Genomic DNA, 14,071 nt, shown 5'->3' with positions numbered 1-14,071 from the left:
ATAACAGGGTGAAAGCGTAATGAGGTAATATAATAATAACAGCATTAGACCGTGTCTCTAAATGAAAAACATTTTTGCAAGCAGCTAGCACTTATGTAGTGCTTCTCCTACTGGATCTAACTCAACCACCCTATGAGGCAGGGAGTATTGGTGCTTCCCATTTTTCAGATGTGGAAACTGAGCCTCAGAAGATGGGTTGGCTGGTCGGGTGTGGTGGCTCACACCTATATTCCCAGCACTTTGGGAGGCCAAGACGGGGTGGGGGGCGGCGGGATCACTTGAGGTCAGGAGTTCGAGACCAGCCTGGCCAACATGGTGAAACCTCATCTCTACTAAAAGTACAAAAATTAGCCCGGTGTAGTGGCATGCACCTGTAATCCCAGCTACTCAGGAGGCTGGGGCAGGAGAGTCTCTTGAACCCGGGAGGCAGAGATTGCAGTGAGTTGAGATCATGCCACTGTACTCCAGCCTGGGCCACAGAGTGAGATTCTGTCTCAAAAAAAAAAAAAAAAAAAAAAAAAAAGCCTGGAGCCCATCTTCCTTTGCTAGGAAACATCATGTCCCTCCTTGTGGTTGGGACAGAGAGCGAGAAGTGGCAGGGCTGTCACTAGACTGACAGTGATGGTCCTTCCAGAGCCCACAAAGGAGCTGAGGCTGCATCCTGCAGGACAGGGGACTGTGAGGACATCAGGCAGCAGAGTGACAGGGCTTCCTCTGTAAGCTCGGGGGATGGAGTGAGGGTGACAGGGAGGCTGAGGGCAGCATGGATGCCTGGGAATGTCTGGGCAGATGCTCAGTGATCCCTGTCCACCCTTGGGCTGGACGGTCCAGGTGGCCTGGGCCAGTTGTTTGTTCTTGGATGCTTCCCTGGCATGACCAAACCCCCTGGAGAGAGGCCTGGGCCTCAGATGGAGTGAGGGCCACCTACCCCACCCAGGCCTGGAAACGTCTGGGCTGGCAGAGGGCCCACTGGAGGCTGGTGAGAGGCCCACTTACCATGACGGATAGGGGCCCCATCAGGCCACACCAATTAGGCAGTGCCAGGGCGGGGCTATAAATATCTTGGCCGCTGACCGGCCTAGGAATGTAAATGGGGTTGTTCAACAAGCAGGGAAACATGTTCGGTTCAGACAGCATGGGTTTTTTGTGTTTTAAAAAACATGTTCTGCCCTCCACGAAGACTTAGAGGTGGGCGGCAACGAGGCCGGTGCCTGAGGGCTGGCTCCTTGTCCAGTCCCAGCTGGGGAAAGGGCCCATGAAATCAGAGTCTTGCAGGGGAAGTCCCTGGAAGGGCCAGTGCATTTGAAGCCCAGAAAAGGCCTGAACCTGGCTTGAAGCTTTGTCCCTGGTCACAGGGGACCCTGGGTGAGGGAGCAGCCTAGCCATCTGGTTTGGGGACACGCAGCCCAGCCGGGTATCAGGGGCACCAGCATCAGGTAGAATCGTCTCCCAACACTGGCCACTCTTCAGAGGTCTCTGCCTTGTTGTGGGTGTGTGGCTGGACAGGGTGTCGTGTGCAGGTTACAGGTCAGGCAAAGAGATGCAAGGGCCAAGGGAGAAGGGCAGGTACTTGGCGTGGCTGCAGTGTGGGCCTCTGCAGAGGGATGGGAAACCTTGCAACTGATGCACCTTACAATCAATGACTTTTTTTTCTTTTTTTTTTTCAGCTCTGTGGCCCAGACTGGAGTGTAGTGATGCGATCCCAGCTCACTGCAACCTCTGCTCCCCAGGTTCAAGCGATTCTCCTGCCTCAGTCCCCCAAGTAGCTAGGATTACAAGCATGTCCCACCATGCCTGGCTGATTTTTGTATTTTTTTTTTTTAGTAGAGACGGGGTTTTGCTATGTTGGCTAGGCTGGTCTTGAATGCCTGACCTCAAGTGATCTGCCCATGTCGGCCTCCCAAAGTGCTGAGATTACAGGCATGAGCCACCATGCCTGGCTAATTTTTGTAATTTTTTTAGTAGAGATGGGGTTTCACCATGTTGGCCAGGTTGGTCTCGAACTCCTGACCTCAAGTGATCCATCCACCTCGGCCTCCCAAAGTGCTGAGTTTACAGGCGGTGAGCCACCATGCCCGGCCCCAAAGGAGCACTTTTGTGGGAGACCAATGGGTGCATGATATTGGTGTCACTTCTCAGTCTTCAAAAATGATGGACACTGCTGGCTGCTGTGGCTTCCTCCTGCATGGTCGGTCACTCCTGCACATGTCCGCTGTAGTGGTGTTCCCGGGGACCCCCCTCACCACCCCACAACACCACTCACCACATGGCCAAACAGGTTCGTCTTTTTCCGTGTGATTTCTTCTTTTGCTAGAACATTTATAAAACTCCTTAGGAAGTTTCAGGAACATTAAGGAAGTTAAGGAAAAGTTATAAATGCTTTTCCAGAGGCTAAGAAGAATTAGATTTATTTCCTACTAGCTAGTCTAGAATTTCATTACTTATTTATGTAAGTTTTAACTTTATAATCTGTCTGGAGGTCGTTTTAGTGCCGAGAGTGGCATAGTCTCCTGGTGATGCTGAGCCCATGTCCCGTCCCAAGGTTGGGGTCCTGGTTCCAGTGTCCAGCTCTAACCCCGGCCACTGTGTGTGTCTGGGCAAGCTGCCAACCCTCTCTGGGCCTCAGATTCTCTTTGTCAAAGGAAAGGCACCTCTCTGTGCCATGATGCTGTGAATGTCTTCCCTGCTAGTGGGGTATCCCTGGCACCCCCAACCCACTCTTCCTTTTCCTGGAGGTCACTGTTGACCTGGGTGAGAGTGTTTGGGTGGTGGGTGAGGGCCACAGTCAGGCAGGAGCCGGCCAAGGAGTGAGCAGCAGGTGAGAAATGGAAACACGTGTGCAGACAGCTCTTTGCAGTTTGGCTGTGACAGAGAGGTGAGAGATGGGGGCAGCCAGAGGCGGGCATAGGGTTCAAGGAGAGGTTTCTTTTATTTTGCTCATGGAATGCTTAAATGCCAACGAGAAGGTGCTGAGAAAAGCTGGCGTGGCTGGAACCCTAAAGGTGGTGCATGGGCTGAGACATCTAAGCAGGTAGAGGGGAGGGAAGGGGAACCAGAGATGGGTGGGGTAGAAGTGGTCTCTTGTCAACAGGGAGGTGGCCACAGGCTTGGACATTTGGAGACACAAGGGCAAGGACAGTCCCCTAGAGCTAGCCTCAGGCTGAGGACGAAGGATCAGCTCTTAGACAGCGACGGGTGTGGTGGCTCACCCCTGTAATCCCAGCACTTTGGGAGGCTGAGGAGGGTGGATCACTTGAGGTCAGAAGCTCAAGACCAGCCTGGCTAACATGGTGAAACCCCATCTCTACTAAAAATGCAAAAAATATTAGCCGGGTGTCGTGGTGCACGCTTGTAATCCCTGCTACTCAGTAGACTGAGGTGGGAGAAGCATGTCTTGAACCCGGGAGGTGGAGCTTGCAGTAAGCCGAGTTCGCACCATTGCACTCCAGCCTGGGTGACAGAGTGAGACTCTGTCTCAAAAAAAAAGTTCTCAGACAGTGAAGGGGGAAAGGATTGCTGTGCAAGAGCTCAAACAGAGTGAAGCCCAAAACCAACTGGGACCTGGGCCACAAGTCATCGTGGGCCTTGTTCAGAGGACACGGTTGACCTGAAGCCAGGACTCAGTGCAGTGAACAACCTATACCACTATATGGGGCCATTTAACTTGCCATATAGACAGAAGAAGAAGGAGAGTGGTAAGAGTGTTTTGGGCAAAGAACACAATGTGAGCAAGGGCATAAAGATGGTAAATTCAGGAAGTGAAAGGACACTGAAGGCTTGCGCTCTAGAGCAGCGATAATGGGGTTGAGGTGGAGAGACCTGATTTAAGAGCTATCAGGGTTAGAATGGGTAGGACTTGGCAAGTGATGAAGGTGAGGCAGGTGGATCACTTAAGGCCAGGAGTTTGAGACCAGCTCACTACAACATGGTGAAACCCCATCTCTACTAAAAATACAAAAATTAGCCGGGTGTGATGGTGGGCACCTGTAATCCCAGCTACTCAGGAAGCTGAGGTAGGAGAATCGCTTTAACCCGGGAGGCAGAAGTTGCAGTGAGCCAAGATCGCGCCACTGCACTCCAGCCTGGGCAACAGAGGGAGACTCCATCTCAAAAAACAAAATAAAACAAAATTTTATTTATACACACACACACAGACACATACATACACACACACAAATATACATGTGCTCTGATGCAGAAAGAGAGAGAGAGAGAATTTTGCTGTTGCCCGGACTGGTTTCAAGCTCCTGGCCTTAGGCAATCCTCCCACCTTGGACTCCCAAAATGCTGGTATTACATTATTTATTTTATTTTTAGGTGGTTTTTGTTTCTTGGGGGACTTTTTTGAGATAGGGTCTTGCTATATTGCCCAGGGTGGAATGTAGTGGCTGTTCACCAGTGCCATCGTAGCTCACTGCATCCTTAAACTCCTGGCTCAAGCAGTCTTCTCACCTCAGCCTCCTGAATAGCTGGGACTACAGGCATGCGCCACCACACCTGGCTATCCTACGCAATATGAGACCAGGAAGTTGTCATCTGTGTGGAGAGGAATAAGTGTAATCCCATGTCGGGGGGTAGTCTAAAACAACTTGGAGAGTATCTTTAGATCTGGATTTTGGGGCTCAGCCTTGCCATGGGAAGGAAACGTGTGTAGCAATGGTTACCAGACTTCTTCAGTAGTTTAAAATAAAAAAAACAAAACAAAAAAAAAAGACTGATATAGTGTTGTTCTCTTTTAATTTTGCCAAGGAAAGTCTTTAAAAAAAAAACAAAAAAAAACAAAAAAACCTGTGTTGTTCCTGTCATTTAACACTAAAACGTGGCAAAACACAATCTCAACAACAGCAAAATAGCAGCCAGGCGTGGTGGCACTCGCCTGTAGTCACAGATACTTGTGAGGCTTAGGTGGGAGACTGGTTGAGCCCAGGATTTGGAGTCTGCAGTGAGCCATGATCCTACCACTGTGCTCCACCCTGCTACTGCTAAACAGGTTAGCGGTGTCAGGAGGGTCTTCCCTCTTGCTGCTCGGTGTCTAGAACATTCTTGCCCAGATATTTGCATAGCACCACAGCTGGCTCCCTCATCTTTTATTCAGGTCACCTCACGAGGCCACTCCTGTCTATTTTGAAGCTGCAAGCTTCTTGGTTGCAGTTTTTTTTTTTCTTTTTGAGACAGGGTCTTGCTCTGTCACCCAGGCTGGAGTGCAGTGGCAAGATCACTGCTCACTGCAGCCTCAACCTCCCAGGCTCATGTGATCCTACCGCCTCAGCCTCCAGAGTAGCTGGGACTATAGGTACAGGCCACCATGCCTGGCTAATTTTTGTATTTTTAGTAGAGATGTGGTTTTACTATGTTGGCCAGGCTGGTCTCAAACTCCTGACCTCAGGTGATCAGCCCGCTGTGGCCTCCCAAAGTGCTGGGATTACAGGCATGAGCCACCGTGCCCGGCCAGTCCTCTCTGTCTTAACCTTCACAGGAAACTTTGAATTGATATCCACTTTTTGTTACTGCTTTCCTCAGGCCTTTTCTATCTTTAAAACCAACCTCTTCTGCTCAGCCCATTGAACACCCATTCTGGGCCCAGGGGCCTAGGCTCATGCCTGTAATCCCAGCACTTTGGGAGGCCGGGATGGTCAGATTGCTTGAGTCCAGGAGTTCGAGACCAGCCAGGGCGACATGGAAAAACCTTGTCTCTACAAAAAAACACCAAAAACTAGCTGGGTGTGGTGGCACACACCTATCATCCCAGTACTGGGGAGGCGGAGGCAGGAGGATCACTTGAGCCAGGGAGTTGGAGGCTGGAGTGCACCGAGATTGCACCACTGTGCTCCAGCCTGGGCGACTGAGTGAGATGCTGTCTCAAGAAAAAAAAAAAAAAAAAAAAAAAAACACTCATTCTGTTTTACAGAATGGTTTATAGAATGGTGTGTTGCCTGATTCTGTAATCACAAAAGTCTGTTAAGATCTTTAAAGTAAATGTTATTCTGTCTTTTGGTAATAGCAATTACCACCATCTAATGTACTACTGTAAATTTATTGTTTATTCCTTCCTCCACCTCCTCAGCACAGGAACTTTGTGTTTTGTTTGTTTGGTTTTGTTTTGAGACGTAGTTTCACTCTTGTTGCCCAAGCTGGAGTGCAATGGCGCAATCTCGGCTCACTGCAACCCTCACTTCCCAGGTTCAAGTGGTTCTCCTGCCTCAGCCTCCCAAGTTGCTGGGATTGCAGGTATGTACCACCACCCCTGGCTAATTTTGTATTTTCAGTAGAGATGGGGGTTTCTCCATGTTGGTCAGGCTAGTCTTGAACTCCCGACCTCAGGTGATCTGCCCACCTCGGCTTCCCAAAGTGCTAGGATTACAGGCGTGAGCCACTGCACCTGGCCTTACTTTTGTTTTATACTCTGTTGTACCCTCAGCACAGCACACATTAGGCACTTAGGAAGAATCTGAGAAACGAATCAATTAATCCCCACTTTAACAATAACGAATAATGACTAGAAATTCGGGCCGGGCGCGGTGGCTCATGCCTGTAATCCCAGCACTTTTGGAGACAAAGGCTGGTGGATCACTTGTGGTCAGGAGTTCAAGACTAGCCTGGTCAATATGGTGAAACCCTGTCTCTAGTAAAAATACAAACATTAGCAGGGCGCGGTGGCTCACGCCTGTAATCCTAGCACTTTGGGAGGCCAAGGTGGGCAGATCACTTGAGGTCAGGATTCAAAACCAGCCTGGCCAACATGGTGCAACCCTGTATCAACTAAAAATACAAAAAAAAAAAAAAAAAGAACTGGGCGTGGTGACAGGTGCCTGTAATTCCAGCTACTCAGGAGTCTGAGGTGAGAAAATCGCTTGAACCCAGGAGGCGGAGGTTGCAGTGAGCTGAGCTCCCACGACTGAACTCCAGTTCAGAGTGAGACTCTCAAAAAAAAAAAAAAAAAAAAAAAAGACGGAAAAATTAGGCAACCTGTCCAAGAACACCGCAGCGACAATTAGCAAAGCTGGGATTTCAACCCAGGTCTATCTCACAGCCACAGCACAGTATTTTCTTTTTTTTCTTGCTGTGACTGCACGTTACGCCATTGATGGCATCCAGGACGCACAGCAATTAGTATTTACTGTTTTAACATTCCTTACATGGGAATCACGTAAAGAATCACGTAAACAGGATTCAATTTGTGACTCAACCATTAATACTTTGTGACACTGGCTAATTTATTTCACTTCTGGGTGTCGAGTATGTTGTTTTTGAGACAGGATCTCGCTCTGCTGTCACCTGGCCTGGAGTTCAGAGATGGCATCTCTGCACCCTCAACTTCCTGGGCTATCAAACGATCCTCCCACCTCAGCCTCCCCAGTAGTTGGGACCACAGGTGCCCGCCATCATGCCCGGCTGATTTGTAAAATTTCTTTTGTAGAGACGAGGATCTTGCTCTGTGGCCCTGGTCTCAAGCGATCCTCCTGCCTGGGCCTCCTAAAGATTCAGCTGCTTTTGAATCAACCGATCGCCTTAAGACCTTTTAACTCGAACACCTGTCACATCCTAGGATCCGCGAAGGGCTGAAACTCATAGTTTTTGAAGCGTCCCTCGGCGCAGTGGCTCCGCTCCACCTGCCATTCGCGCTACCACCGCGGCCGCAGCGTCGCCCTCCGGCTGCTGCGCGTCGGAAGCCGGAAGCAGGGACTGAGCCACAGATTAGGAAACGCCGGTTTCTCCAGGGCTCCTCAGCGCCCCAGCTTTAGCCCGGAGGCCGCCCTCTTCCATTTGCTCTTCGGCGTCAGGGCGTTACCCCACTTCGCTCGACGCTTTGGATCCACTCGCACTTCCTCCCGTCAAGAACCAAAGGCCCCGGAAGTGACGTTTACGCGCCGTGCGTGACGTGCGCTCGCTGGCGGTGCCGGGGGCGGGGCGAGGAGGAGGGTGGGTGTGAGGCGGGAGCGAACCTGGGAGCCCCGACTTACCCGAGCGAAGCGGGAGAGCGGCGGTTTGGACGCCGGCGGAGACGCGGGCGAGGTACGGAGCGGACGGACTGGAGCTAAAAGCTGCCCAGCTCTCAGCTACGGGAGCGGGGCTGCGGGGCGTCTCGGGCTGGGGGCGGCGGGGCGATCGGTCCGTGCCGTCCGCGGGGCCGGGGCAGTTGCGCGTCGGTGCCTCCCGCTGTCCTTAGTCCCACATTCCGTCCCCCGTCACTGCCGCCTTCCCCGTTCCAGGCCGCCCTCTGCTCCCTTAATCCTCACAGTGCGCGGCCTCTACGTCCCAGGCGCTCGTTGCCGGAATCTCCAGCGCCGGCCGAGCCCCGACGGCCTGACGCGGAGCATTTCCTGGCCACCTCCCTCTCCGGCGGCTCCCCTCGGCCTGGCTCCCACCTTCCGTCCAGGCCGCTAGCTCCGAAGCAACGTCTGTGGTCGCGCGGGGCCCCTCCCACGACCTCCCCGGAACGCGCCGGTATGGGACACTCGGACCCAGACCACAGCCCCCGGCTGCGGCAGGGGCGCTGGTACTTGATCCGGCGTCACCGTGGGGGGACAGAAGCGTCCCGGAATTGGGAGGGGATTTGAAGCCTGTGGTGTTGACTTCCACCCCGTGGCTGAGGGCGAGGCTGCGGGGCTGGGGTTAGGAGCAGAAGTCCCTACTTCCGAACCGTCTGGGAGGAGAGCCGAGGGATGCCCATCACGGAAGTTTAGGGAGAGAGAGGGAGGTACTCTGCCGCTTTGGAGGCTAGGTCATAGGCAGCTGGCGGTGTCTCAGCGCGGGTGACCAATCCTTGTGGTTGGGAAATGTGTCGTGGGCGCCCGTGGGCTCGTTTTGCCTTTGAGATTAGATAGGAAATTTTCCCAGGACGAGTTCACAGGAGCACCTTGGGAGTTGGTTTTTGGCTTGGAGAGCTACTTTCCCCCCTCTAAACCTAAAACTGCTTTGTTTTTCTTTATTATTTTTTCCGAGGTAGGATCTCACAGTGTTGCCCAGGCTGGTGGCAAACTCCTGGTCTTAAGCGATCCTCCCGCCTCGGCCTCCCAGAGTACTGGCATTATAGGCGTGAGCCAGACTCTTTAACTGCTGTTAAAGAGTCTGTTCTGGCCGGGCGCGGTGGGTCACTTCTGTAATCCCAGCACTTTGAAAGGCCGAGGCGGGCGGATCATGAGGTCAGGAGATCGAGACTATCCTGCCTCACACGGTAAAACCCCGTCTCTACTAAAAATACAAAAAAAAAAAAAAAAAAAAATTAGCCAGGCGTGGTGGCGGGCACCTGTAGTCCCAGCTGCTCGGGAGGCTGAGGCAGGAGAATGGCATGAACCCGGGAGGCGGAGGTTGTAGTGAGCTGAGATCGCGCCACTGCACTCCAGCCTAGGCGACAGAGCCAGACTCCATCTCAGAAAAAAAAAAAAAGTCTGTTCCTTAAAATTGTTGTACCAAGATACTTGCCAGAGATGCAAGAAAATGTGATTATATTATTAATATTTAATGATAAATAACATTTTGCTTTTAAGAGTTACTGATTCATATCCGCAGGATTAAGAAATGTTCAGGATTTGAATTTTTAATGACCTTCTAAGCAGTCATGTTTCTGCTGTCTAGAAGTTGCCCAGTTGAGGAGAAGGGACACTTTCAAGATACTTTGAAAACAGTGTGGTAAGGAGTGTGAGCTAAGATGGAGCACCGAGGAAGGAGCCGGGCATTTAGGCCATACTGTTGGGTGTGGAGCCTGGAAGGGATCAGGGAATACTTTCTGCAGGTGTCCTGAAGAATGAGTAACATTTAGACTAACAGGGTGGAGTGAGGGAGATGGGCGAACCAAAGGAGAGGAGACCAGTAACTATAAGGAGGTGCTTATTTATTTAGAGACAGGGTCTCACTTTGTCACCCAGGCTGGAGTACAGTGACACGATCATGAGTCACTGAAGTATCAACTGCCTGGGCTCAAGTGATCTTCCCACCTCAGCCTTCCGAGTAGCTGAGACTGCAGATGGGTACTGTCACACCCAGCTGATTTTTAAATATTTTGTCAAGATGGGGTCTTGCTGTGTTGCCCAGGCTGGTCTCAAACTCCTGGACTCAAGTAATCCTCCTGCTTCAAGTGTCCCAAAGTGCTGAAATTACAGGCATCAGCTACAGAGCCTGGAGGGTGGTTATTAAAGAGAAAAAGTGCAGGACAGAGATACAGGAGCTTAGGATTTATCTGATGGTAACAGAACCAGGGAAGGGTTTTTAGCTGGGTCCTCGTGTGGTTAAAATGGGTTTCTCTGGCCGGGCGCTGTGGCTCATGCCTGTAATCCCTGCACTTTGGGAGGCCGAGGCAGGCGGATCACGAGGTCAGGAGTTCGAGACCAGCCTGAGCAACATGGTGAAACCCCGTCTCTACTAAAAACACTAAAATTAGCTGGGCGTGATGGCACCTCCCTGTAATCCTAGCTACTCAGGAGGCTGAGGCAGGAGAATTGCTTGAACCCAGGAGGCGAATGTTTTGGTGAGCTGAGATTGCACCAGTGTACTCAAGCCTGGGCAACAGAGTGAGACTTCATCTCAAAAAAAAAAAAAAGGAAAAGAAATGTGTCCGTCTCTCTCTGTCACTCAGGCGGAATGCAGTGGCAGGAACACAGCTCACTGCAACCTCCACCACCCAGGCTTAAGCGATCCTCTTGTCTCAGCCTCCCAAGTAGCTGGTACCACAGGCCTGCCACCTACTAATTTAGCTTGCCTAGCTAAATTTTTTTTTTCCTTTTTTTTTTTTTTTTTGATATGGAGTCTTGCTCTGTCGCCCAGGCTGTTGTGCAGTGGTGTGAACTTGGCTCACTGCAAACTCCGCCTCCCGGGTTCACACCATTCTCCTGCCTCAGCCTCCTGAATAGCTGGGACTACAGGTGCCCACCACCATGCCCAGCTAATTTTTTGTATTTTTAGTGGAGATGTGGTTTCACTGTGTCAGCCAGGATGGTCTCAATCTCCTGACCTCGTGATCTGCTCTCCTCGGTATTCCAAAGTGATGGGATTACAACTGTGAGTCATCACACCTGGCCTAAATTTTTTTGTAGAGATGGAATCCCTATATGTTTCCCAGGGTGGTCTCCAACCCCTGGCCTCAAGTGATTCTCTAGCCTCAGCCTCCCAAAGTGTTAGGGTTACAAACATGAGCCACTGCACCCGGCCCTAACGTGGAATTTTATGTAGCTCTTACACACAGGCTGCTATGTAGCTGATAAGGATAAATGTTTTCAGTGTAGTGCTTGATTATTTGCTTTTTTTTTTTTTTTTTTTTTTTTTTTGAGACAGTCTTGCTCTGTGACCAGGCTAGAGTGCAGTGGCGTAATCTTGGCCACTGCAACCTCTGCCTCCTGGGTTCAAGCAATTTGCCTGCCTCAGCCTTCTGAGTAGCTGGGACTGACTATAGGCACGTGCCACCACGCCCAGCTAATTACTGCTGTCTTGTATTTTAATTTTCTCTGCTTATTAGATGTTTGAAGTGATGCCAGGCATGGTGGCTCACGCCTGTAATCCCAGCACTTTGGGAGGCCAAAGTGGGAGGATCGCTTGAGGCTAGGAGTTGGAGACCAGCCAGGGCAAAATAGCAAGACTGCATCTCTACAAAAAAAAAAAAAGATGCTTGAAGTGAATGTATACTCATTTTCTAGTTGTTTCTTTCTGTAAGGATGTCTGACCCAGCTAATTTGTAAACAGGAATTCTGCATTCATTTATCTCTACATTCTCAACACCAGTTGGGCACACAAGTGTTTAATGAGTACTTAACTGATTTTATAAGAATAATTCATTGATTTCTTTGAATTTTGTTGCTGGTTTTCAATGAAGAAAATGTTATCAGTACTTACTCATTGTGATGTCTACATATAGAACTAAGATTCTGTTTACTTATGTGAGTGTTTGGCTAGAGACATAGAATTTCTATCTTGACTGTGAGTTTAATTTCTGGCACTTGTGGTTTTATTGGCTGCAGAGCAAACATCTCTAGCAGAGATATCCCTCAAATGTAGGAAATACCTGTGTAAACCTAACACCTGTGACTGAGATAGAAATGGTACCAAGTGAGTGGCTTCTTAGCCCATCAGTAAAGGTATCACACCGTAGGCCGGGTGCAGTGACTCATACCTGTAATCCCAACACTTTGAGAGGCTGAGGTGGGCAGATCACTTAAGGCTAGGAGTCTGAGACCAGCCTGGATCAAGATGGTGAAACTCTGTCTCTACTAAAATACAAAAAACTTAGGCATGGTGGTGTGCACCTGTGATCTCAGCTATTCAGGAATCTTTGGCACAAGAATTTCTTGATCCCGGGAGGCGGTGGTTGCAATGAGCCAAGATCGTACTACTGCACTCCATCCTGGTCAACAGAGTGAAACTCTGTCTCAAAAACAAAACAAACAAACAAAAAAAAAGTGATCACACTAAAACCAAGAGTTTCAGGCTGGTGCAGTGTCTCATGCCTATGATACCAGTGCTATGGGAGGCCGAAGTGGGAGGATCGCTTGAGCCTAGGAGTTCCAGGCTGCAGTGAGCTGTGATCAAGCCACACTGCACTACAGCCTGTGTTGGCAGAGTGATACCCTGTCTCTATAAAAAGAAGTTTCATAGTACAGACCAAACATCTTGAAAGTCTTATTAAATGCACACTTCTATCATAAAGCACTGTAGAAACATCATGTGTGTTACTTCACATGGCTGAAGTGAGTTTAAATAATCTGGACTGGCCGGGCGCGGTGGCTCAAGCCTGTAATCCCAGCACTTTGGGAGGCCGAGACGGGCGGATCACAAGGTCAGGAGATCGAGACCATCCTGGCTAACACGGTGAAACCCCATCTCTACTAAAAAATACAAAAAACTAGCCGGGCAAAGTGGCGGGCGCCTGTGGTCCCAGCTACTCGGGAGGCTGAGGCAGGAGAATGGCGTAAACCCGGGAGGCAGAGCTTGCAGTGAGCTGAGATCCGGCCACTGCACTCCAGCCTGGGCGACAGAGCCAGACTCAGTCTCAAAAAAAAAAAAATAAATAATAATAATAATAATAATCTGGACTATTGTTACAATATGTAAACATGTGAAATTACAGTTATCCCACTTAATACTATTTAACTTATGTTTATCTGTTTGATGTTTGGATAAAGGTCCTAAAATGCTTTAGGAAAACATTATACTTTTATGGTGCTGTTTTCAAGTTTCCTGTGAAATTCCTGTTTTCAGTGAAGTTACTGTCAGTGGGATACAAAGTGTAATTTATAGTAGACCTTTTTTTTTCTTTTTTTGAGACAGAGTCTTGCTCTGTCACCCAGGCTGGAGTGTGGTGGCGTGATCTCTACTTACTGCAACTTCCGCCTCCCCAGTTCAAGTGATTCTTGTGCCTCAGTCCAACCCACCATCTTGGGCTCCCGCCACCATGCCCAGCTAATTTTTTTTTGGTGAGGGGGTGTGGTGAGACTGAGTTTCACTCTTTTTGCCCAGGCTGGAGTGCAATGGTGCGATCTTGGCTTACATCCTCTGCCTTCTGGGTTCAAGTGATTCTCTGGCCTCAGCTTCCCAAGTAGCTGGTGTTAACAGGCACGCGCCACCATGCCGAGCTAGAGACGGGGTTTCACCGTGTTGGCCGGGCTGGTCTCGAATTTCTGACCTCGGGTGATCCACCTGTCTCGGCCTCCCAAAGTGCTGGGATTACAGGTGTGAGCCACCGAGCCTGGCCCTAGTGGAACGTTTTGTTTCTGGTAGCATAGCTCTCTTGGCAATGGATACTAAGATGACCAAAAACCATGATTATGATCAATTAATTAAATGTGGTTAAAAGTCAGAAGTTAGAGTAAGTATGTGTTCATGAATGCGTAAAATATTACACACTGAGAGAGTATTAAGCTTTTTATTTTCCCCTGGTAACAGTGAGGAGATTGCTGAAATCTCTGAAGCAGGAATGTAGCAAGAATTTTGAGGGCTCTAAATTCTCTGCTGTTTGACACTAAGGAATGGTTTGGCAGCATCCTCTATGCTAGGCACAGAACAACTCAGGAGGAATTGTACAAAGACCTTCTGAACCACATTTGAAGCTAGTCTATTCAGTTCCCATTCAAAATAAATACACAAC

The 14,071-nt window shown here is 49.8% G+C and overlaps 1 protein-coding gene across 6 annotated transcripts in view; it reads left to right on the top strand.

Annotated features, from left to right (window-relative positions):
- Positions 1–7,914: 7,914 nt before the first annotated feature.
- Positions 7,915–14,071, top strand: part of RABGEF1 (RAB guanine nucleotide exchange factor 1) — an 80,447-nt gene continuing 74,290 nt past the window's right edge. For all 6 annotated transcript variants that reach the window (XM_077996649.1, XM_028845713.2, XM_028845711.2 and 3 more), the window contains exon 1: positions 7,915–8,013. The gene's annotated coding sequence lies outside the window, so the exon portion shown is untranslated. The remainder of the gene's footprint in view (positions 8,014–14,071) is intronic.

Source organism: Macaca mulatta, chromosome 3 (genome assembly GCF_049350105.2).
Source record: "Macaca mulatta isolate MMU2019108-1 chromosome 3, T2T-MMU8v2.0, whole genome shotgun sequence".
Lineage (NCBI taxonomy): Eukaryota > Metazoa > Chordata > Mammalia > Primates > Cercopithecidae > Macaca > Macaca mulatta.
Note: the sequence above shows the minus strand (reverse complement) of the source record. Positions and strands in the feature narration are given on the sequence as shown.